The sequence below is a fragment of the Mytilus galloprovincialis genome, chromosome 6 (assembly GCF_965363235.1).
Source record: "Mytilus galloprovincialis chromosome 6, xbMytGall1.hap1.1, whole genome shotgun sequence".
Lineage (NCBI taxonomy): Eukaryota > Metazoa > Mollusca > Bivalvia > Mytilida > Mytilidae > Mytilus > Mytilus galloprovincialis.
Window position 1 is genome coordinate 73,133,807 of NC_134843.1, and position 21,265 is coordinate 73,155,071.

The 21,265-nt window shown below is 36.6% G+C and overlaps 31 non-coding genes across 31 annotated transcripts; all 31 read right to left on the reverse strand.

The window, feature by feature from the left end:
• Positions 1-240: 240 nt before the first annotated feature.
• On the reverse strand, positions 241-323 carry Trnal-uaa (transfer RNA leucine (anticodon UAA)). The gene has a single exon. It is a non-coding gene; the product is annotated as a tRNA-Leu (tRNA).
• Positions 324-921: 598 nt separating this feature from the next.
• On the reverse strand, positions 922-1,004 carry Trnal-uaa (transfer RNA leucine (anticodon UAA)). The gene has a single exon. It is a non-coding gene; the product is annotated as a tRNA-Leu (tRNA).
• Positions 1,005-1,602: 598 nt separating this feature from the next.
• Positions 1,603-1,685, reverse strand: Trnal-uaa (transfer RNA leucine (anticodon UAA)). Its single transcript has one exon. It is a non-coding gene; the product is annotated as a tRNA-Leu (tRNA).
• Positions 1,686-2,283: 598 nt separating this feature from the next.
• Trnal-uaa (transfer RNA leucine (anticodon UAA)) lies at positions 2,284-2,366 on the reverse strand. Its single transcript has one exon. It is a non-coding gene; the product is annotated as a tRNA-Leu (tRNA).
• Positions 2,367-2,964: 598 nt separating this feature from the next.
• On the reverse strand, positions 2,965-3,047 carry Trnal-uaa (transfer RNA leucine (anticodon UAA)). Its single transcript has one exon. It is a non-coding gene; the product is annotated as a tRNA-Leu (tRNA).
• Positions 3,048-3,645: 598 nt separating this feature from the next.
• Trnal-uaa (transfer RNA leucine (anticodon UAA)) lies at positions 3,646-3,728 on the reverse strand. Its single transcript has one exon. It is a non-coding gene; the product is annotated as a tRNA-Leu (tRNA).
• A 597-nt stretch (positions 3,729-4,325) lies between these two features.
• Positions 4,326-4,408, reverse strand: Trnal-uaa (transfer RNA leucine (anticodon UAA)). The gene has a single exon. It is a non-coding gene; the product is annotated as a tRNA-Leu (tRNA).
• Positions 4,409-5,006: 598 nt separating this feature from the next.
• On the reverse strand, positions 5,007-5,089 carry Trnal-uaa (transfer RNA leucine (anticodon UAA)). The gene has a single exon. It is a non-coding gene; the product is annotated as a tRNA-Leu (tRNA).
• Positions 5,090-5,687: 598 nt separating this feature from the next.
• Positions 5,688-5,770, reverse strand: Trnal-uaa (transfer RNA leucine (anticodon UAA)). The gene has a single exon. It is a non-coding gene; the product is annotated as a tRNA-Leu (tRNA).
• Positions 5,771-6,368: 598 nt separating this feature from the next.
• On the reverse strand, positions 6,369-6,451 carry Trnal-uaa (transfer RNA leucine (anticodon UAA)). The gene has a single exon. It is a non-coding gene; the product is annotated as a tRNA-Leu (tRNA).
• Positions 6,452-7,049: 598 nt separating this feature from the next.
• On the reverse strand, positions 7,050-7,132 carry Trnal-uaa (transfer RNA leucine (anticodon UAA)). The gene has a single exon. It is a non-coding gene; the product is annotated as a tRNA-Leu (tRNA).
• Positions 7,133-7,730: 598 nt separating this feature from the next.
• On the reverse strand, positions 7,731-7,813 carry Trnal-uaa (transfer RNA leucine (anticodon UAA)). Its single transcript has one exon. It is a non-coding gene; the product is annotated as a tRNA-Leu (tRNA).
• A 598-nt stretch (positions 7,814-8,411) lies between these two features.
• Trnal-uaa (transfer RNA leucine (anticodon UAA)) lies at positions 8,412-8,494 on the reverse strand. The gene has a single exon. It is a non-coding gene; the product is annotated as a tRNA-Leu (tRNA).
• Positions 8,495-9,092: 598 nt separating this feature from the next.
• Trnal-uaa (transfer RNA leucine (anticodon UAA)) lies at positions 9,093-9,175 on the reverse strand. Its single transcript has one exon. It is a non-coding gene; the product is annotated as a tRNA-Leu (tRNA).
• A 598-nt stretch (positions 9,176-9,773) lies between these two features.
• Positions 9,774-9,856, reverse strand: Trnal-uaa (transfer RNA leucine (anticodon UAA)). Its single transcript has one exon. It is a non-coding gene; the product is annotated as a tRNA-Leu (tRNA).
• Positions 9,857-10,454: 598 nt separating this feature from the next.
• Positions 10,455-10,537, reverse strand: Trnal-uaa (transfer RNA leucine (anticodon UAA)). Its single transcript has one exon. It is a non-coding gene; the product is annotated as a tRNA-Leu (tRNA).
• Positions 10,538-11,135: 598 nt separating this feature from the next.
• Positions 11,136-11,218, reverse strand: Trnal-uaa (transfer RNA leucine (anticodon UAA)). The gene has a single exon. It is a non-coding gene; the product is annotated as a tRNA-Leu (tRNA).
• A 598-nt stretch (positions 11,219-11,816) lies between these two features.
• Trnal-uaa (transfer RNA leucine (anticodon UAA)) lies at positions 11,817-11,899 on the reverse strand. Its single transcript has one exon. It is a non-coding gene; the product is annotated as a tRNA-Leu (tRNA).
• Positions 11,900-12,497: 598 nt separating this feature from the next.
• On the reverse strand, positions 12,498-12,580 carry Trnal-uaa (transfer RNA leucine (anticodon UAA)). The gene has a single exon. It is a non-coding gene; the product is annotated as a tRNA-Leu (tRNA).
• A 598-nt stretch (positions 12,581-13,178) lies between these two features.
• On the reverse strand, positions 13,179-13,261 carry Trnal-uaa (transfer RNA leucine (anticodon UAA)). Its single transcript has one exon. It is a non-coding gene; the product is annotated as a tRNA-Leu (tRNA).
• A 598-nt stretch (positions 13,262-13,859) lies between these two features.
• On the reverse strand, positions 13,860-13,942 carry Trnal-uaa (transfer RNA leucine (anticodon UAA)). Its single transcript has one exon. It is a non-coding gene; the product is annotated as a tRNA-Leu (tRNA).
• Positions 13,943-14,540: 598 nt separating this feature from the next.
• On the reverse strand, positions 14,541-14,623 carry Trnal-uaa (transfer RNA leucine (anticodon UAA)). The gene has a single exon. It is a non-coding gene; the product is annotated as a tRNA-Leu (tRNA).
• Positions 14,624-15,221: 598 nt separating this feature from the next.
• On the reverse strand, positions 15,222-15,304 carry Trnal-uaa (transfer RNA leucine (anticodon UAA)). The gene has a single exon. It is a non-coding gene; the product is annotated as a tRNA-Leu (tRNA).
• Positions 15,305-15,902: 598 nt separating this feature from the next.
• On the reverse strand, positions 15,903-15,985 carry Trnal-uaa (transfer RNA leucine (anticodon UAA)). Its single transcript has one exon. It is a non-coding gene; the product is annotated as a tRNA-Leu (tRNA).
• Positions 15,986-16,583: 598 nt separating this feature from the next.
• Positions 16,584-16,666, reverse strand: Trnal-uaa (transfer RNA leucine (anticodon UAA)). The gene has a single exon. It is a non-coding gene; the product is annotated as a tRNA-Leu (tRNA).
• Positions 16,667-17,264: 598 nt separating this feature from the next.
• Positions 17,265-17,347, reverse strand: Trnal-uaa (transfer RNA leucine (anticodon UAA)). Its single transcript has one exon. It is a non-coding gene; the product is annotated as a tRNA-Leu (tRNA).
• Positions 17,348-17,945: 598 nt separating this feature from the next.
• Positions 17,946-18,028, reverse strand: Trnal-uaa (transfer RNA leucine (anticodon UAA)). Its single transcript has one exon. It is a non-coding gene; the product is annotated as a tRNA-Leu (tRNA).
• A 598-nt stretch (positions 18,029-18,626) lies between these two features.
• Positions 18,627-18,709, reverse strand: Trnal-uaa (transfer RNA leucine (anticodon UAA)). The gene has a single exon. It is a non-coding gene; the product is annotated as a tRNA-Leu (tRNA).
• Positions 18,710-19,307: 598 nt separating this feature from the next.
• Positions 19,308-19,390, reverse strand: Trnal-uaa (transfer RNA leucine (anticodon UAA)). Its single transcript has one exon. It is a non-coding gene; the product is annotated as a tRNA-Leu (tRNA).
• A 598-nt stretch (positions 19,391-19,988) lies between these two features.
• On the reverse strand, positions 19,989-20,071 carry Trnal-uaa (transfer RNA leucine (anticodon UAA)). Its single transcript has one exon. It is a non-coding gene; the product is annotated as a tRNA-Leu (tRNA).
• A 598-nt stretch (positions 20,072-20,669) lies between these two features.
• Positions 20,670-20,752, reverse strand: Trnal-uaa (transfer RNA leucine (anticodon UAA)). The gene has a single exon. It is a non-coding gene; the product is annotated as a tRNA-Leu (tRNA).
• Positions 20,753-21,265: the final 513 nt, after the last annotated feature.

The following is a 21,265-nucleotide window of genomic DNA, read 5'->3' on the forward strand; positions in this document are numbered from 1 at the left end:
CTGCAAGGGCATATGATATCTGCTTAGTCATTTTTAGTGTTACTCCTGATTGCAGTTGCGCTATTAGGAAAAAATACTGCGGTAACAATTTAAAGCATTACTTACTGTTCTAGCAGCAACTGTAGGTCTATATTTGGGAACTTTGATCGCATTGCTTATTCGATATTATAAGGAGCTTCACTTGCGTACAATTCACTCAGTTTCAGGCAAAATTTCAATTTGGTGTAATAAAAATAAGACTAGTGCGGGTGGGGTTCGAACCCACGCGGACATACGTCCATTGGAACTTAAGTCCAACGCCTTAACCACTCGGCCACCACACTGTTACAGATGGGGATCTTAAATGGTTACATGAATCTATAGCTACTTATCACAATGTTCGCATTTCATTTGTAAGGCGCAATTGTGTAGATCAAGTACCGCAAAGGAAAAATAATCAAATAGACAGCCTTTTCATCGAAAATCCCGTGCAATTCAACTGATTTCATGCTGAAACATTCAATTAAGTGAAACTTGATGTTTTGTCAACCCGAGTACCGTTACTGTAAGAATTTTCATAATTGCGAGAGAAAAAAAAGTTTATTATCTCATAAACGATCATTTCACCGAAAGAAAAAAAAAATCAATTCGCATCACGGGAGCAATTTTACATACAATATTTTTCCTTTTCATAAAAGTGTACTGCAAGGGCATATGATATCTGCTTAGTCATTTTTAGTGTTACTCCTGATTGCAGTTGCGCTATTAGGAAAAAATACTGCGGTAACAATTTAAAGCATTACTTACTGTTCTAGCAGCAACTGTAGGTCTATATTTGGGAACTTTGATCGCATTGCTTATTCGATATTATAAGGAGCTTCACTTGCGTACAATTCACTCAGTTTCAGGCAAAATTTCAATTTGGTGTAATAAAAATAAGACTAGTGCGGGTGGGGTTCGAACCCACGCGGACATACGTCCATTGGAACTTAAGTCCAACGCCTTAACCACTCGGCCACCACACTGTTACAGATGGGGATCTTAAATGGTTACATGAATCTATAGCTACTTATCACAATGTTCGCATTTCATTTGTAAGGCGCAATTGTGTAGATCAAGTACCGCAAAGGAAAAATAATCAAATAGACAGCCTTTTCATCGAAAATCCCGTGCAATTCAACTGATTTCATGCTGAAACATTCAATTAAGTGAAACTTGATGTTTTGTCAACCCGAGTACCGTTACTGTAAGAATTTTCATAATTGCGAGAGAAAAAAAAGTTTATTATCTCATAAACGATCATTTCACCGAAAGAAAAAAAAAATCAATTCGCATCACGGGAGCAATTTTACATACAATATTTTTCCTTTTCATAAAAGTGTACTGCAAGGGCATATGATATCTGCTTAGTCATTTTTAGTGTTACTCCTGATTGCAGTTGCGCTATTAGGAAAAAATACTGCGGTAACAATTTAAAGCATTACTTACTGTTCTAGCAGCAACTGTAGGTCTATATTTGGGAACTTTGATCGCATTGCTTATTCGATATTATAAGGAGCTTCACTTGCGTACAATTCACTCAGTTTCAGGCAAAATTTCAATTTGGTGTAATAAAAATAAGACTAGTGCGGGTGGGGTTCGAACCCACGCGGACATACGTCCATTGGAACTTAAGTCCAACGCCTTAACCACTCGGCCACCACACTGTTACAGATGGGGATCTTAAATGGTTACATGAATCTATAGCTACTTATCACAATGTTCGCATTTCATTTGTAAGGCGCAATTGTGTAGATCAAATACCGCAAAGGAAAAATAATCAAATAGACAGCCTTTTCATCGAAAATCCCGTGCAATTCAACTGATTTCATGCTGAAACATTCAATTAAGTGAAACTTGATGTTTTGTCAACCCGAGTACCGTTACTGTAAGAATTTTCATAATTGCGAGAGAAAAAAAAGTTTATTATCTCATAAACGATCATTTCACCGAAAGAAAAAAAAAATCAATTCGCATCACGGGAGCAATTTTACATACAATATTTTTCCTTTTCATAAAAGTGTACTGCAAGGGCATATGATATCTGCTTAGTCATTTTTAGTGTTACTCCTGATTGCAGTTGCGCTATTAGGAAAAAATACTGCGGTAACAATTTAAAGCATTACTTACTGTTCTAGCAGCAACTGTAGGTCTATATTTGGGAACTTTGATCGCATTGCTTATTCGATATTATAAGGAGCTTCACTTGCGTACAATTCACTCAGTTTCAGGCAAAATTTCAATTTGGTGTAATAAAAATAAGACTAGTGCGGGTGGGGTTCGAACCCACGCGGACATACGTCCATTGGAACTTAAGTCCAACGCCTTAACCACTCGGCCACCACACTGTTACAGATGGGGATCTTAAATGGTTACATGAATCTATAGCTACTTATCACAATGTTCGCATTTCATTTGTAAGGCGCAATTGTGTAGATCAAGTACCGCAAAGGAAAAATAATCAAATAGACAGCCTTTTCATCGAAAATCCCGTGCAATTCAACTGATTTCATGCTGAAACATTCAATTAAGTGAAACTTGATGTTTTGTCAACCCGAGTACCGTTACTGTAAGAATTTTCATAATTGCGAGAGAAAAAAAAGTTTATTATCTCATAAACGATCATTTCACCGAAAGAAAAAAAAAATCAATTCGCATCACGGGAGCAATTTTACATACAATATTTTTCCTTTTCATAAAAGTGTACTGCAAGGGCATATGATATCTGCTTAGTCATTTTTAGTGTTACTCCTGATTGCAGTTGCGCTATTAGGAAAAAATACTGCGGTAACAATTTAAAGCATTACTTACTGTTCTAGCAGCAACTGTAGGTCTATATTTGGGAACTTTGATCGCATTGCTTATTCGATATTATAAGGAGCTTCACTTGCGTACAATTCACTCAGTTTCAGGCAAAATTTCAATTTGGTGTAATAAAAATAAGACTAGTGCGGGTGGGGTTCGAACCCACGCGGACATACGTCCATTGGAACTTAAGTCCAACGCCTTAACCACTCGGCCACCACACTGTTACAGATGGGGATCTTAAATGGTTACATGAATCTATAGCTACTTATCACAATGTTCGCATTTCATTTGTAAGGCGCAATTGTGTAGATCAAGTACCGCAAAGGAAAAATAATCAAATAGACAGCCTTTTCATCGAAAATCCCGTGCAATTCAACTGATTTCATGCTGAAACATTCAATTAAGTGAAACTTGATGTTTTGTCAACCCGAGTACCGTTACTGTAAGAATTTTCATAATTGCGAGAGAAAAAAAAGTTTATTATCTCATAAACGATCATTTCACCGAAAGAAAAAAAAAATCAATTCGCATCACGGGAGCAATTTTACATACAATATTTTTCCTTTTCATAAAAGTGTACTGCAAGGGCATATGATATCTGCTTAGTCATTTTTAGTGTTACTCCTGATTGCAGTTGCGCTATTAGGAAAAAATACTGCGGTAACAATTTAAAGCATTACTTACTGTTCTAGCAGCAACTGTAGGTCTATATTTGGGAACTTTGATCGCATTGCTTATTCGATATTATAAGGAGCTTCACTTGCGTACAATTCACTCAGTTTCAGGCAAAATTTCAATTTGGTGTAATAAAAATAAGACTAGTGCGGGTGGGGTTCGAACCCACGCGGACATACGTCCATTGGAACTTAAGTCCAACGCCTTAACCACTCGGCCACCACACTGTTACAGATGGGGATCTTAAATGGTTACATGAATCTATAGCTACTTATCACAATGTTCGCATTTCATTTGTAAGGCGCAATTGTGTAGATCAAGTACCGCAAAGGAAAAATAATCAAATAGACAGCCTTTTCATCGAAAATCCCGTGCAATTCAACTGATTTCATGCTGAAACATTCAATTAAGTGAAACTTGATGTTTTGTCAACCCGAGTACCGTTACTGTAAGAATTTTCATAATTGCGAGAGAAAAAAAAGTTTATTATCTCATAAACGATCATTTCACCGAAAGAAAAAAAAATCAATTCGCATCACGGGAGCAATTTTACATACAATATTTTTCCTTTTCATAAAAGTGTACTGCAAGGGCATATGATATCTGCTTAGTCATTTTTAGTGTTACTCCTGATTGCAGTTGCGCTATTAGGAAAAAATACTGCGGTAACAATTTAAAGCATTACTTACTGTTCTAGCAGCAACTGTAGGTCTATATTTGGGAACTTTGATCGCATTGCTTATTCGATATTATAAGGAGCTTCACTTGCGTACAATTCACTCAGTTTCAGGCAAAATTTCAATTTGGTGTAATAAAAATAAGACTAGTGCGGGTGGGGTTCGAACCCACGCGGACATACGTCCATTGGAACTTAAGTCCAACGCCTTAACCACTCGGCCACCACACTGTTACAGATGGGGATCTTAAATGGTTACATGAATCTATAGCTACTTATCACAATGTTCGCATTTCATTTGTAAGGCGCAATTGTGTAGATCAAGTACCGCAAAGGAAAAATAATCAAATAGACAGCCTTTTCATCGAAAATCCCGTGCAATTCAACTGATTTCATGCTGAAACATTCAATTAAGTGAAACTTGATGTTTTGTCAACCCGAGTACCGTTACTGTAAGAATTTTCATAATTGCGAGAGAAAAAAAAGTTTATTATCTCATAAACGATCATTTCACCGAAAGAAAAAAAAAATCAATTCGCATCACGGGAGCAATTTTACATACAATATTTTTCCTTTTCATAAAAGTGTACTGCAAGGGCATATGATATCTGCTTAGTCATTTTTAGTGTTACTCCTGATTGCAGTTGCGCTATTAGGAAAAAATACTGCGGTAACAATTTAAAGCATTACTTACTGTTCTAGCAGCAACTGTAGGTCTATATTTGGGAACTTTGATCGCATTGCTTATTCGATATTATAAGGAGCTTCACTTGCGTACAATTCACTCAGTTTCAGGCAAAATTTCAATTTGGTGTAATAAAAATAAGACTAGTGCGGGTGGGGTTCGAACCCACGCGGACATACGTCCATTGGAACTTAAGTCCAACGCCTTAACCACTCGGCCACCACACTGTTACAGATGGGGATCTTAAATGGTTACATGAATCTATAGCTACTTATCACAATGTTCGCATTTCATTTGTAAGGCGCAATTGTGTAGATCAAGTACCGCAAAGGAAAAATAATCAAATAGACAGCCTTTTCATCGAAAATCCCGTGCAATTCAACTGATTTCATGCTGAAACATTCAATTAAGTGAAACTTGATGTTTTGTCAACCCGAGTACCGTTACTGTAAGAATTTTCATAATTGCGAGAGAAAAAAAAGTTTATTATCTCATAAACGATCATTTCACCGAAAGAAAAAAAAAATCAATTCGCATCACGGGAGCAATTTTACATACAATATTTTTCCTTTTCATAAAAGTGTACTGCAAGGGCATATGATATCTGCTTAGTCATTTTTAGTGTTACTCCTGATTGCAGTTGCGCTATTAGGAAAAAATACTGCGGTAACAATTTAAAGCATTACTTACTGTTCTAGCAGCAACTGTAGGTCTATATTTGGGAACTTTGATCGCATTGCTTATTCGATATTATAAGGAGCTTCACTTGCGTACAATTCACTCAGTTTCAGGCAAAATTTCAATTTGGTGTAATAAAAATAAGACTAGTGCGGGTGGGGTTCGAACCCACGCGGACATACGTCCATTGGAACTTAAGTCCAACGCCTTAACCACTCGGCCACCACACTGTTACAGATGGGGATCTTAAATGGTTACATGAATCTATAGCTACTTATCACAATGTTCGCATTTCATTTGTAAGGCGCAATTGTGTAGATCAAGTACCGCAAAGGAAAAATAATCAAATAGACAGCCTTTTCATCGAAAATCCCGTGCAATTCAACTGATTTCATGCTGAAACATTCAATTAAGTGAAACTTGATGTTTTGTCAACCCGAGTACCGTTACTGTAAGAATTTTCATAATTGCGAGAGAAAAAAAAGTTTATTATCTCATAAACGATCATTTCACCGAAAAAAAAAAAAAATCAATTCGCATCACGGGAGCAATTTTACATACAATATTTTTCCTTTTCATAAAAGTGTACTGCAAGGGCATATGATATCTGCTTAGTCATTTTTAGTGTTACTCCTGATTGCAGTTGCGCTATTAGGAAAAAATACTGCGGTAACAATTTAAAGCATTACTTACTGTTCTAGCAGCAACTGTAGGTCTATATTTGGGAACTTTGATCGCATTGCTTATTCGATATTATAAGGAGCTTCACTTGCGTACAATTCACTCAGTTTCAGGCAAAATTTCAATTTGGTGTAATAAAAATAAGACTAGTGCGGGTGGGGTTCGAACCCACGCGGACATACGTCCATTGGAACTTAAGTCCAACGCCTTAACCACTCGGCCACCACACTGTTACAGATGGGGATCTTAAATGGTTACATGAATCTATAGCTACTTATCACAATGTTCGCATTTCATTTGTAAGGCGCAATTGTGTAGATCAAGTACCGCAAAGGAAAAATAATCAAATAGACAGCCTTTTCATCGAAAATCCCGTGCAATTCAACTGATTTCATGCTGAAACATTCAATTAAGTGAAACTTGATGTTTTGTCAACCCGAGTACCGTTACTGTAAGAATTTTCATAATTGCGAGAGAAAAAAAAGTTTATTATCTCATAAACGATCATTTCACCGAAAGAAAAAAAAAATCAATTCGCATCACGGGAGCAATTTTACATACAATATTTTTCCTTTTCATAAAAGTGTACTGCAAGGGCATATGATATCTGCTTAGTCATTTTTAGTGTTACTCCTGATTGCAGTTGCGCTATTAGGAAAAAATACTGCGGTAACAATTTAAAGCATTACTTACTGTTCTAGCAGCAACTGTAGGTCTATATTTGGGAACTTTGATCGCATTGCTTATTCGATATTATAAGGAGCTTCACTTGCGTACAATTCACTCAGTTTCAGGCAAAATTTCAATTTGGTGTAATAAAAATAAGACTAGTGCGGGTGGGGTTCGAACCCACGCGGACATACGTCCATTGGAACTTAAGTCCAACGCCTTAACCACTCGGCCACCACACTGTTACAGATGGGGATCTTAAATGGTTACATGAATCTATAGCTACTTATCACAATGTTCGCATTTCATTTGTAAGGCGCAATTGTGTAGATCAAGTACCGCAAAGGAAAAATAATCAAATAGACAGCCTTTTCATCGAAAATCCCGTGCAATTCAACTGATTTCATGCTGAAACATTCAATTAAGTGAAACTTGATGTTTTGTCAACCCGAGTACCGTTACTGTAAGAATTTTCATAATTGCGAGAGAAAAAAAAGTTTATTATCTCATAAACGATCATTTCACCGAAAGAAAAAAAAAATCAATTCGCATCACGGGAGCAATTTTACATACAATATTTTTCCTTTTCATAAAAGTGTACTGCAAGGGCATATGATATCTGCTTAGTCATTTTTAGTGTTACTCCTGATTGCAGTTGCGCTATTAGGAAAAAATACTGCGGTAACAATTTAAAGCATTACTTACTGTTCTAGCAGCAACTGTAGGTCTATATTTGGGAACTTTGATCGCATTGCTTATTCGATATTATAAGGAGCTTCACTTGCGTACAATTCACTCAGTTTCAGGCAAAATTTCAATTTGGTGTAATAAAAATAAGACTAGTGCGGGTGGGGTTCGAACCCACGCGGACATACGTCCATTGGAACTTAAGTCCAACGCCTTAACCACTCGGCCACCACACTGTTACAGATGGGGATCTTAAATGGTTACATGAATCTATAGCTACTTATCACAATGTTCGCATTTCATTTGTAAGGCGCAATTGTGTAGATCAAGTACCGCAAAGGAAAAATAATCAAATAGACAGCCTTTTCATCGAAAATCCCGTGCAATTCAACTGATTTCATGCTGAAACATTCAATTAAGTGAAACTTGATGTTTTGTCAACCCGAGTACCGTTACTGTAAGAATTTTCATAATTGCGAGAGAAAAAAAAGTTTATTATCTCATAAACGATCATTTCACCGAAAGAAAAAAAAAATCAATTCGCATCACGGGAGCAATTTTACATACAATATTTTTCCTTTTCATAAAAGTGTACTGCAAGGGCATATGATATCTGCTTAGTCATTTTTAGTGTTACTCCTGATTGCAGTTGCGCTATTAGGAAAAAATACTGCGGTAACAATTTAAAGCATTACTTACTGTTCTAGCAGCAACTGTAGGTCTATATTTGGGAACTTTGATCGCATTGCTTATTCGATATTATAAGGAGCTTCACTTGCGTACAATTCACTCAGTTTCAGGCAAAATTTCAATTTGGTGTAATAAAAATAAGACTAGTGCGGGTGGGGTTCGAACCCACGCGGACATACGTCCATTGGAACTTAAGTCCAACGCCTTAACCACTCGGCCACCACACTGTTACAGATGGGGATCTTAAATGGTTACATGAATCTATAGCTACTTATCACAATGTTCGCATTTCATTTGTAAGGCGCAATTGTGTAGATCAAGTACCGCAAAGGAAAAATAATCAAATAGACAGCCTTTTCATCGAAAATCCCGTGCAATTCAACTGATTTCATGCTGAAACATTCAATTAAGTGAAACTTGATGTTTTGTCAACCCGAGTACCGTTACTGTAAGAATTTTCATAATTGCGAGAGAAAAAAAAGTTTATTATCTCATAAACGATCATTTCACCGAAAGAAAAAAAAAATCAATTCGCATCACGGGAGCAATTTTACATACAATATTTTTCCTTTTCATAAAAGTGTACTGCAAGGGCATATGATATCTGCTTAGTCATTTTTAGTGTTACTCCTGATTGCAGTTGCGCTATTAGGAAAAAATACTGCGGTAACAATTTAAAGCATTACTTACTGTTCTAGCAGCAACTGTAGGTCTATATTTGGGAACTTTGATCGCATTGCTTATTCGATATTATAAGGAGCTTCACTTGCGTACAATTCACTCAGTTTCAGGCAAAATTTCAATTTGGTGTAATAAAAATAAGACTAGTGCGGGTGGGGTTCGAACCCACGCGGACATACGTCCATTGGAACTTAAGTCCAACGCCTTAACCACTCGGCCACCACACTGTTACAGATGGGGATCTTAAATGGTTACATGAATCTATAGCTACTTATCACAATGTTCGCATTTCATTTGTAAGGCGCAATTGTGTAGATCAAGTACCGCAAAGGAAAAATAATCAAATAGACAGCCTTTTCATCGAAAATCCCGTGCAATTCAACTGATTTCATGCTGAAACATTCAATTAAGTGAAACTTGATGTTTTGTCAACCCGAGTACCGTTACTGTAAGAATTTTCATAATTGCGAGAGAAAAAAAAGTTTATTATCTCATAAACGATCATTTCACCGAAAGAAAAAAAAAATCAATTCGCATCACGGGAGCAATTTTACATACAATATTTTTCCTTTTCATAAAAGTGTACTGCAAGGGCATATGATATCTGCTTAGTCATTTTTAGTGTTACTCCTGATTGCAGTTGCGCTATTAGGAAAAAATACTGCGGTAACAATTTAAAGCATTACTTACTGTTCTAGCAGCAACTGTAGGTCTATATTTGGGAACTTTGATCGCATTGCTTATTCGATATTATAAGGAGCTTCACTTGCGTACAATTCACTCAGTTTCAGGCAAAATTTCAATTTGGTGTAATAAAAATAAGACTAGTGCGGGTGGGGTTCGAACCCACGCGGACATACGTCCATTGGAACTTAAGTCCAACGCCTTAACCACTCGGCCACCACACTGTTACAGATGGGGATCTTAAATGGTTACATGAATCTATAGCTACTTATCACAATGTTCGCATTTCATTTGTAAGGCGCAATTGTGTAGATCAAGTACCGCAAAGGAAAAATAATCAAATAGACAGCCTTTTCATCGAAAATCCCGTGCAATTCAACTGATTTCATGCTGAAACATTCAATTAAGTGAAACTTGATGTTTTGTCAACCCGAGTACCGTTACTGTAAGAATTTTCATAATTGCGAGAGAAAAAAAAGTTTATTATCTCATAAACGATCATTTCACCGAAAGAAAAAAAAAATCAATTCGCATCACGGGAGCAATTTTACATACAATATTTTTCCTTTTCATAAAAGTGTACTGCAAGGGCATATGATATCTGCTTAGTCATTTTTAGTGTTACTCCTGATTGCAGTTGCGCTATTAGGAAAAAATACTGCGGTAACAATTTAAAGCATTACTTACTGTTCTAGCAGCAACTGTAGGTCTATATTTGGGAACTTTGATCGCATTGCTTATTCGATATTATAAGGAGCTTCACTTGCGTACAATTCACTCAGTTTCAGGCAAAATTTCAATTTGGTGTAATAAAAATAAGACTAGTGCGGGTGGGGTTCGAACCCACGCGGACATACGTCCATTGGAACTTAAGTCCAACGCCTTAACCACTCGGCCACCACACTGTTACAGATGGGGATCTTAAATGGTTACATGAATCTATAGCTACTTATCACAATGTTCGCATTTCATTTGTAAGGCGCAATTGTGTAGATCAAGTACCGCAAAGGAAAAATAATCAAATAGACAGCCTTTTCATCGAAAATCCCGTGCAATTCAACTGATTTCATGCTGAAACATTCAATTAAGTGAAACTTGATGTTTTGTCAACCCGAGTACCGTTACTGTAAGAATTTTCATAATTGCGAGAGAAAAAAAAGTTTATTATCTCATAAACGATCATTTCACCGAAAGAAAAAAAAAATCAATTCGCATCACGGGAGCAATTTTACATACAATATTTTTCCTTTTCATAAAAGTGTACTGCAAGGGCATATGATATCTGCTTAGTCATTTTTAGTGTTACTCCTGATTGCAGTTGCGCTATTAGGAAAAAATACTGCGGTAACAATTTAAAGCATTACTTACTGTTCTAGCAGCAACTGTAGGTCTATATTTGGGAACTTTGATCGCATTGCTTATTCGATATTATAAGGAGCTTCACTTGCGTACAATTCACTCAGTTTCAGGCAAAATTTCAATTTGGTGTAATAAAAATAAGACTAGTGCGGGTGGGGTTCGAACCCACGCGGACATACGTCCATTGGAACTTAAGTCCAACGCCTTAACCACTCGGCCACCACACTGTTACAGATGGGGATCTTAAATGGTTACATGAATCTATAGCTACTTATCACAATGTTCGCATTTCATTTGTAAGGCGCAATTGTGTAGATCAAGTACCGCAAAGGAAAAATAATCAAATAGACAGCCTTTTCATCGAAAATCCCGTGCAATTCAACTGATTTCATGCTGAAACATTCAATTAAGTGAAACTTGATGTTTTGTCAACCCGAGTACCGTTACTGTAAGAATTTTCATAATTGCGAGAGAAAAAAAAGTTTATTATCTCATAAACGATCATTTCACCGAAAAAAAAAAAAAATCAATTCGCATCACGGGAGCAATTTTACATACAATATTTTTCCTTTTCATAAAAGTGTACTGCAAGGGCATATGATATCTGCTTAGTCATTTTTAGTGTTACTCCTGATTGCAGTTGCGCTATTAGGAAAAAATACTGCGGTAACAATTTAAAGCATTACTTACTGTTCTAGCAGCAACTGTAGGTCTATATTTGGGAACTTTGATCGCATTGCTTATTCGATATTATAAGGAGCTTCACTTGCGTACAATTCACTCAGTTTCAGGCAAAATTTCAATTTGGTGTAATAAAAATAAGACTAGTGCGGGTGGGGTTCGAACCCACGCGGACATACGTCCATTGGAACTTAAGTCCAACGCCTTAACCACTCGGCCACCACACTGTTACAGATGGGGATCTTAAATGGTTACATGAATCTATAGCTACTTATCACAATGTTCGCATTTCATTTGTAAGGCGCAATTGTGTAGATCAAGTACCGCAAAGGAAAAATAATCAAATAGACAGCCTTTTCATCGAAAATCCCGTGCAATTCAACTGATTTCATGCTGAAACATTCAATTAAGTGAAACTTGATGTTTTGTCAACCCGAGTACCGTTACTGTAAGAATTTTCATAATTGCGAGAGAAAAAAAAGTTTATTATCTCATAAACGATCATTTCACCGAAAGAAAAAAAAAATCAATTCGCATCACGGGAGCAATTTTACATACAATATTTTTCCTTTTCATAAAAGTGTACTGCAAGGGCATATGATATCTGCTTAGTCATTTTTAGTGTTACTCCTGATTGCAGTTGCGCTATTAGGAAAAAATACTGCGGTAACAATTTAAAGCATTACTTACTGTTCTAGCAGCAACTGTAGGTCTATATTTGGGAACTTTGATCGCATTGCTTATTCGATATTATAAGGAGCTTCACTTGCGTACAATTCACTCAGTTTCAGGCAAAATTTCAATTTGGTGTAATAAAAATAAGACTAGTGCGGGTGGGGTTCGAACCCACGCGGACATACGTCCATTGGAACTTAAGTCCAACGCCTTAACCACTCGGCCACCACACTGTTACAGATGGGGATCTTAAATGGTTACATGAATCTATAGCTACTTATCACAATGTTCGCATTTCATTTGTAAGGCGCAATTGTGTAGATCAAGTACCGCAAAGGAAAAATAATCAAATAGACAGCCTTTTCATCGAAAATCCCGTGCAATTCAACTGATTTCATGCTGAAACATTCAATTAAGTGAAACTTGATGTTTTGTCAACCCGAGTACCGTTACTGTAAGAATTTTCATAATTGCGAGAGAAAAAAAAGTTTATTATCTCATAAACGATCATTTCACCGAAAGAAAAAAAAAATCAATTCGCATCACGGGAGCAATTTTACATACAATATTTTTCCTTTTCATAAAAGTGTACTGCAAGGGCATATGATATCTGCTTAGTCATTTTTAGTGTTACTCCTGATTGCAGTTGCGCTATTAGGAAAAAATACTGCGGTAACAATTTAAAGCATTACTTACTGTTCTAGCAGCAACTGTAGGTCTATATTTGGGAACTTTGATCGCATTGCTTATTCGATATTATAAGGAGCTTCACTTGCGTACAATTCACTCAGTTTCAGGCAAAATTTCAATTTGGTGTAATAAAAATAAGACTAGTGCGGGTGGGGTTCGAACCCACGCGGACATACGTCCATTGGAACTTAAGTCCAACGCCTTAACCACTCGGCCACCACACTGTTACAGATGGGGATCTTAAATGGTTACATGAATCTATAGCTACTTATCACAATGTTCGCATTTCATTTGTAAGGCGCAATTGTGTAGATCAAGTACCGCAAAGGAAAAATAATCAAATAGACAGCCTTTTCATCGAAAATCCCGTGCAATTCAACTGATTTCATGCTGAAACATTCAATTAAGTGAAACTTGATGTTTTGTCAACCCGAGTACCGTTACTGTAAGAATTTTCATAATTGCGAGAGAAAAAAAAGTTTATTATCTCATAAACGATCATTTCACCGAAAGAAAAAAAAAATCAATTCGCATCACGGGAGCAATTTTACATACAATATTTTTCCTTTTCATAAAAGTGTACTGCAAGGGCATATGATATCTGCTTAGTCATTTTTAGTGTTACTCCTGATTGCAGTTGCGCTATTAGGAAAAAATACTGCGGTAACAATTTAAAGCATTACTTACTGTTCTAGCAGCAACTGTAGGTCTATATTTGGGAACTTTGATCGCATTGCTTATTCGATATTATAAGGAGCTTCACTTGCGTACAATTCACTCAGTTTCAGGCAAAATTTCAATTTGGTGTAATAAAAATAAGACTAGTGCGGGTGGGGTTCGAACCCACGCGGACATACGTCCATTGGAACTTAAGTCCAACGCCTTAACCACTCGGCCACCACACTGTTACAGATGGGGATCTTAAATGGTTACATGAATCTATAGCTACTTATCACAATGTTCGCATTTCATTTGTAAGGCGCAATTGTGTAGATCAAGTACCGCAAAGGAAAAATAATCAAATAGACAGCCTTTTCATCGAAAATCCCGTGCAATTCAACTGATTTCATGCTGAAACATTCAATTAAGTGAAACTTGATGTTTTGTCAACCCGAGTACCGTTACTGTAAGAATTTTCATAATTGCGAGAGAAAAAAAAGTTTATTATCTCATAAACGATCATTTCACCGAAAGAAAAAAAAAATCAATTCGCATCACGGGAGCAATTTTACATACAATATTTTTCCTTTTCATAAAAGTGTACTGCAAGGGCATATGATATCTGCTTAGTCATTTTTAGTGTTACTCCTGATTGCAGTTGCGCTATTAGGAAAAAATACTGCGGTAACAATTTAAAGCATTACTTACTGTTCTAGCAGCAACTGTAGGTCTATATTTGGGAACTTTGATCGCATTGCTTATTCGATATTATAAGGAGCTTCACTTGCGTACAATTCACTCAGTTTCAGGCAAAATTTCAATTTGGTGTAATAAAAATAAGACTAGTGCGGGTGGGGTTCGAACCCACGCGGACATACGTCCATTGGAACTTAAGTCCAACGCCTTAACCACTCGGCCACCACACTGTTACAGATGGGGATCTTAAATGGTTACATGAATCTATAGCTACTTATCACAATGTTCGCATTTCATTTGTAAGGCGCAATTGTGTAGATCAAGTACCGCAAAGGAAAAATAATCAAATAGACAGCCTTTTCATCGAAAATCCCGTGCAATTCAACTGATTTCATGCTGAAACATTCAATTAAGTGAAACTTGATGTTTTGTCAACCCGAGTACCGTTACTGTAAGAATTTTCATAATTGCGAGAGAAAAAAAAGTTTATTATCTCATAAACGATCATTTCACCGAAAGAAAAAAAAAATCAATTCGCATCACGGGAGCAATTTTACATACAATATTTTTCCTTTTCATAAAAGTGTACTGCAAGGGCATATGATATCTGCTTAGTCATTTTTAGTGTTACTCCTGATTGCAGTTGCGCTATTAGGAAAAAATACTGCGGTAACAATTTAAAGCATTACTTACTGTTCTAGCAGCAACTGTAGGTCTATATTTGGGAACTTTGATCGCATTGCTTATTCGATATTATAAGGAGCTTCACTTGCGTACAATTCACTCAGTTTCAGGCAAAATTTCAATTTGGTGTAATAAAAATAAGACTAGTGCGGGTGGGGTTCGAACCCACGCGGACATACGTCCATTGGAACTTAAGTCCAACGCCTTAACCACTCGGCCACCACACTGTTACAGATGGGGATCTTAAATGGTTACATGAATCTATAGCTACTTATCACAATGTTCGCATTTCATTTGTAAGGCGCAATTGTGTAGATCAAGTACCGCAAAGGAAAAATAATCAAATAGACAGCCTTTTCATCGAAAATCCCGTGCAATTCAACTGATTTCATGCTGAAACATTCAATTAAGTGAAACTTGATGTTTTGTCAACCCGAGTACCGTTACTGTAAGAATTTTCATAATTGCGAGAGAAAAAAAAGTTTATTATCTCATAAACGATCATTTCACCGAAAGAAAAAAAAAATCAATTCGCATCACGGGAGCAATTTTACATACAATATTTTTCCTTTTCATAAAAGTGTACTGCAAGGGCATATGATATCTGCTTAGTCATTTTTAGTGTTACTCCTGATTGCAGTTGCGCTATTAGGAAAAAATACTGCGGTAACAATTTAAAGCATTACTTACTGTTCTAGCAGCAACTGTAGGTCTATATTTGGGAACTTTGATCGCATTGCTTATTCGATATTATAAGGAGCTTCACTTGCGTACAATTCACTCAGTTTCAGGCAAAATTTCAATTTGGTGTAATAAAAATAAGACTAGTGCGGGTGGGGTTCGAACCCACGCGGACATACGTCCATTGGAACTTAAGTCCAACGCCTTAACCACTCGGCCACCACACTGTTACAGATGGGGATCTTAAATGGTTACATGAATCTATAGCTACTTATCACAATGTTCGCATTTCATTTGTAAGGCGCAATTGTGTAGATCAAGTACCGCAAAGGAAAAATAATCAAATAGACAGCCTTTTCATCGAAAATCCCGTGCAATTCAACTGATTTCATGCTGAAACATTCAATTAAGTGAAACTTGATGTTTTGTCAACCCGAGTACCGTTACTGTAAGAATTTTCATAATTGCGAGAGAAAAAAAAGTTTATTATCTCATAAACGATCATTTCACCGAAAGAAAAAAAAAATCAATTCGCATCACGGGAGCAATTTTACATACAATATTTTTCCTTTTCATAAAAGTGTACTGCAAGGGCATATGATATCTGCTTAGTCATTTTTAGTGTTACTCCTGATTGCAGTTGCGCTATTAGGAAAAAATACTGCGGTAACAATTTAAAGCATTACTTACTGTTCTAGCAGCAACTGTAGGTCTATATTTGGGAACTTTGATCGCATTGCTTATTCGATATTATAAGGAGCTTCACTTGCGTACAATTCACTCAGTTTCAGGCAAAATTTCAATTTGGTGTAATAAAAATAAGACTAGTGCGGGTGGGGTTCGAACCCACGCGGACATACGTCCATTGGAACTTAAGTCCAACGCCTTAACCACTCGGCCACCACACTGTTACAGATGGGGATCTTAAATGGTTACATGAATCTATAGCTACTTATCACAATGTTCGCATTTCATTTGTAAGGCGCAATTGTGTAGATCAAGTACCGCAAAGGAAAAATAATCAAATAGACAGCCTTTTCATCGAAAATCCCGTGCAATTCAACTGATTTCATGCTGAAACATTCAATTAAGTGAAACTTGATGTTTTGTCAACCCGAGTACCGTTACTGTAAGAATTTTCATAATTGCGAGAGAAAAAAAAGTTTATTATCTCATAAACGATCATTTCACCGAAAGAAAAAAAAAATCAATTCGCATCACGGGAGCAATTTTACATACAATATTTTTCCTTTTCATAAAAGTGTACTGCAAGGGCATATGATATCTGCTTAGTCATTTTTAGTGTTACTCCTGATTGCAGTTGCGCTATTAGGAAAAAATACTGCGGTAACAATTTAAAGCATTACTTACTGTTCTAGCAGCAACTGTAGGTCTATATTTGGGAACTTTGATCGCATTGCTTATTCGATATTATAAGGAGCTTCACTTGCGTACAATTCACTCAGTTTCAGGCAAAATTTCAATTTGGTGTAATAAAAATAAGACTAGTGCGGGTGGGGTTCGAACCCACGCGGACATACGTCCATTGGAACTTAAGTCCAACGCCTTAACCACTCGGCCACCACACTGTTACAGATGGGGATCTTAAATGGTTACATGAATCTATAGCTACTTATCACAATGTTCGCATTTCATTTGTAAGGCGCAATTGTGTAGATCAAGTACCGCAAAGGAAAAATAATCAAATAGACAGCCTTTTCATCGAAAATCCCGTGCAATTCAACTGATTTCATGCTGAAACATTCAATTAAGTGAAACTTGATGTTTTGTCAACCCGAGTACCGTTACTGTAAGAATTTTCATAATTGCGAGAGAAAAAAAAGTTTATTATCTCATAAACGATCATTTCACCGAAAGAAAAAAAAAATCAATTCGCATCACGGGAGCAATTTTACATACAATATTTTTCCTTTTCATAAAAGTGTACTGCAAGGGCATATGATATCTGCTTAGTCATTTTTAGTGTTACTCCTGATTGCAGTTGCGCTATTAGGAAAAAATACTGCGGTAACAATTTAAAGCATTACTTACTGTTCTAGCAGCAACTGTAGGTCTATATTTGGGAACTTTGATCGCATTGCTTATTCGATATTATAAGGAGCTTCACTTGCGTACAATTCACTCAGTTTCAGGCAAAATTTCAATTTGGTGTAATAAAAATAAGACTAGTGCGGGTGGGGTTCGAACCCACGCGGACATACGTCCATTGGAACTTAAGTCCAACGCCTTAACCACTCGGCCACCACACTGTTACAGATGGGGATCTTAAATGGTTACATGAATCTATAGCTACTTATCACAATGTTCGCATTTCATTTGTAAGGCGCAATTGTGTAGATCAAGTACCGCAAAGGAAAAATAATCAAATAGACAGCCTTTTCATCGAAAATCCCGTGCAATTCAACTGATTTCATGCTGAAACATTCAATTAAGTGAAACTTGATGTTTTGTCAACCCGAGTACCGTTACTGTAAGAATTTTCATAATTGCGAGAGAAAAAAAAGTTTATTATCTCATAAACGATCATTTCACCGAAAGAAAAAAAAAATCAATTCGCATCACGGGAGCAATTTTACATACAATATTTTTCCTTTTCATAAAAGTGTACTGCAAGGGCATATGATATCTGCTTAGTCATTTTTAGTGTTACTCCTGATTGCAGTTGCGCTATTAGGAAAAAATACTGCGGTAACAATTTAAAGCATTACTTACTGTTCTAGCAGCAACTGTAGGTCTATATTTGGGAACTTTGATCGCATTGCTTATTCGATATTATAAGGAGCTTCACTTGCGTACAATTCACTCAGTTTCAGGCAAAATTTCAATTTGGTGTAATAAAAATAAGACTAGTGCGGGTGGGGTTCGAACCCACGCGGACATACGTCCATTGGAACTTAAGTCCAACGCCTTAACCACTCGGCCACCACACTGTTACAGATGGGGATCTTAAATGGTTACATGAATCTATAGCTACTTATCACAATGTTCGCATTTCATTTGTAAGGCGCAATTGTGTAGATCAAGTACCGCAAAGGAAAAATAATCAAATAGACAGCCTTTTCATCGAAAATCCCGTGCAATTCAACTGATTTCATGCTGAAACATTCAATTAAGTGAAACTTGATGTTTTGTCAACCCGAGTACCGTTACTGTAAGAATTTTCATAATTGCGAGAGAAAAAAAAGTTTATTATCTCATAAACGATCATTTCACCGAAAGAAAAAAAAAATCAATTCGCATCACGGGAGCAATTTTACATACAATATTTTTCCTTTTCATAAAAGTGTACTGCAAGGGCATATGATATCTGCTTAGTCATTTTTAGTGTTACTCCTGATTGCAGTTGCGCTATTAGGAAAAAATACTGCGGTAACAATTTAAAGCATTACTTACTGTTCTAGCAGCAACTGTAGGTCTATATTTGGGAACTTTGATCGCATTGCTTATTCGATATTATAAGGAGCTTCACTTGCGTACAATTCACTCAGTTTCAGGCAAAATTTCAATTTGGTGTAATAAAAATAAGACTAGTGCGGGTGGGGTTCGAACCCACGCGGACATACGTCCATTGGAACTTAAGTCCAACGCCTTAACCACTCGGCCACCACACTGTTACAGATGGGGATCTTAAATGGTTACATGAATCTATAGCTACTTATCACAATGTTCGCATTTCATTTGTAAGGCGCAATTGTGTAGATCAAGTACCGCAAAGGAAAAATAATCAAATAGACAGCCTTTTCATCGAAAATCCCGTGCAATTCAACTGATTTCATGCTGAAACATTCAATTAAGTGAAACTTGATGTTTTGTCAACCCGAGTACCGTTACTGTAAGAATTTTCATAATTGCGAGAGAAAAAAAAGTTTATTATCTCATAAACGATCATTTCACCGAAAGAAAAAAAAAATCAATTCGCATCACGGGAGCAATTTTACATACAATATTTTTCCTTTTCATAAAAGTGTACTGCAAGGGCATATGATATCTGCTTAGTCATTTTTAGTGTTACTCCTGATTGCAGTTGCGCTATTAGGAAAAAATACTGCGGTAACAATTTAAAGCATTACTTACTGTTCTAGCAGCAACTGTAGGTCTATATTTGGGAACTTTGATCGCATTGCTTATTCGATATTATAAGGAGCTTCACTTGCGTACAATTCACTCAGTTTCAGGCAAAATTTCAATTTGGTGTAATAAAAATAAGACTAGTGCGGGTGGGGTTCGAACCCACGCGGACATACGTCCATTGGAACTTAAGTCCAACGCCTTAACCACTCGGCCACCACACTGTTACAGATGGGGATCTTAAATGGTTACATGAATCTATAGCTACTTATCACAATGTTCGCATTTCATTTGTAAGGCGCAATTGTGTAGATCAAGTACCGCAAAGGAAAAATAATCAAATAGACAGCCTTTTCATCGAAAATCCCGTGCAATTCAACTGATTTCATGCTGAAACATTCAATTAAGTGAAACTTGATGTTTTGTCAACCCGAGTACCGTTACTGTAAGAATTTTCATAATTGCGAGAGAAAAAAAAGTTTATTATCTCATAAACGATCATTTCACCGAAAGAAAAAAAAAATCAATTCGCATCACGGGAGCAATTTTACATACAATATTTTTCCTTTTCATAAAAGTGTACTGCAAGGGCATATGATATCTGCTTAGTCATTTTTAGTGTTACTCCTGATTGCAGTTGCGCTATTAGGAAAAAATACTGCGGTAACAATTTAAAGCATTACTTACTGTTCTAGCAGCAACTGTAGGTCTATATTTGGGAACTTTGATCGCATTGCTTATTCGATATTATAAGGAGCTTCACTTGCGTACAATTCACTCAGTTTCAGGCAAAATTTCAATTTGGTGTAATAAAAATAAGACTAGTGCGGGTGGGGTTCGAACCCACGCGGACATACGTCCATTGGAACTTAAGTCCAACGCCTTAACCACTCGGCCACCACACTGTTACAGATGGGGATCTTAAATGGTTACATGAATCTATAGCTACTTATCACAATGTTCGCATTTCATTTGTAAGGCGCAATTGTGTAGATCAAGTACCGCAAAGGAAAAATAATCAAATAGACAGCCTTTTCATCGAAAATCCCGTGCAATTCAACTGATTTCATGCTGAAACATTCAATTAAGTGAAACTTGATGTTTTGTCAACCCGAGTACCGTTACTGTAAGAATTTTCATAATTGCGAGAGAAAAAAAAGTTTATTATCTCATAAACGATCATTTCACCGAAAGAAAAAAAAAATCAATTCGCATCACGGGAGCAATTTTACATACAATATTTTTCCTTTTCATAAAAGTGTACTGCAAGGGCATATGATATCTGCTTAGTCATTTTTAGTGTTACTCCTGATTGCAGTTGCGCTATTAGGAAAAAATACTGCGGTAACAATTTAAAGCATTACTTACTGTTCTAGCAGCAACTGTAGGTCTATATTTGGGAACTTTGATCGCATTGC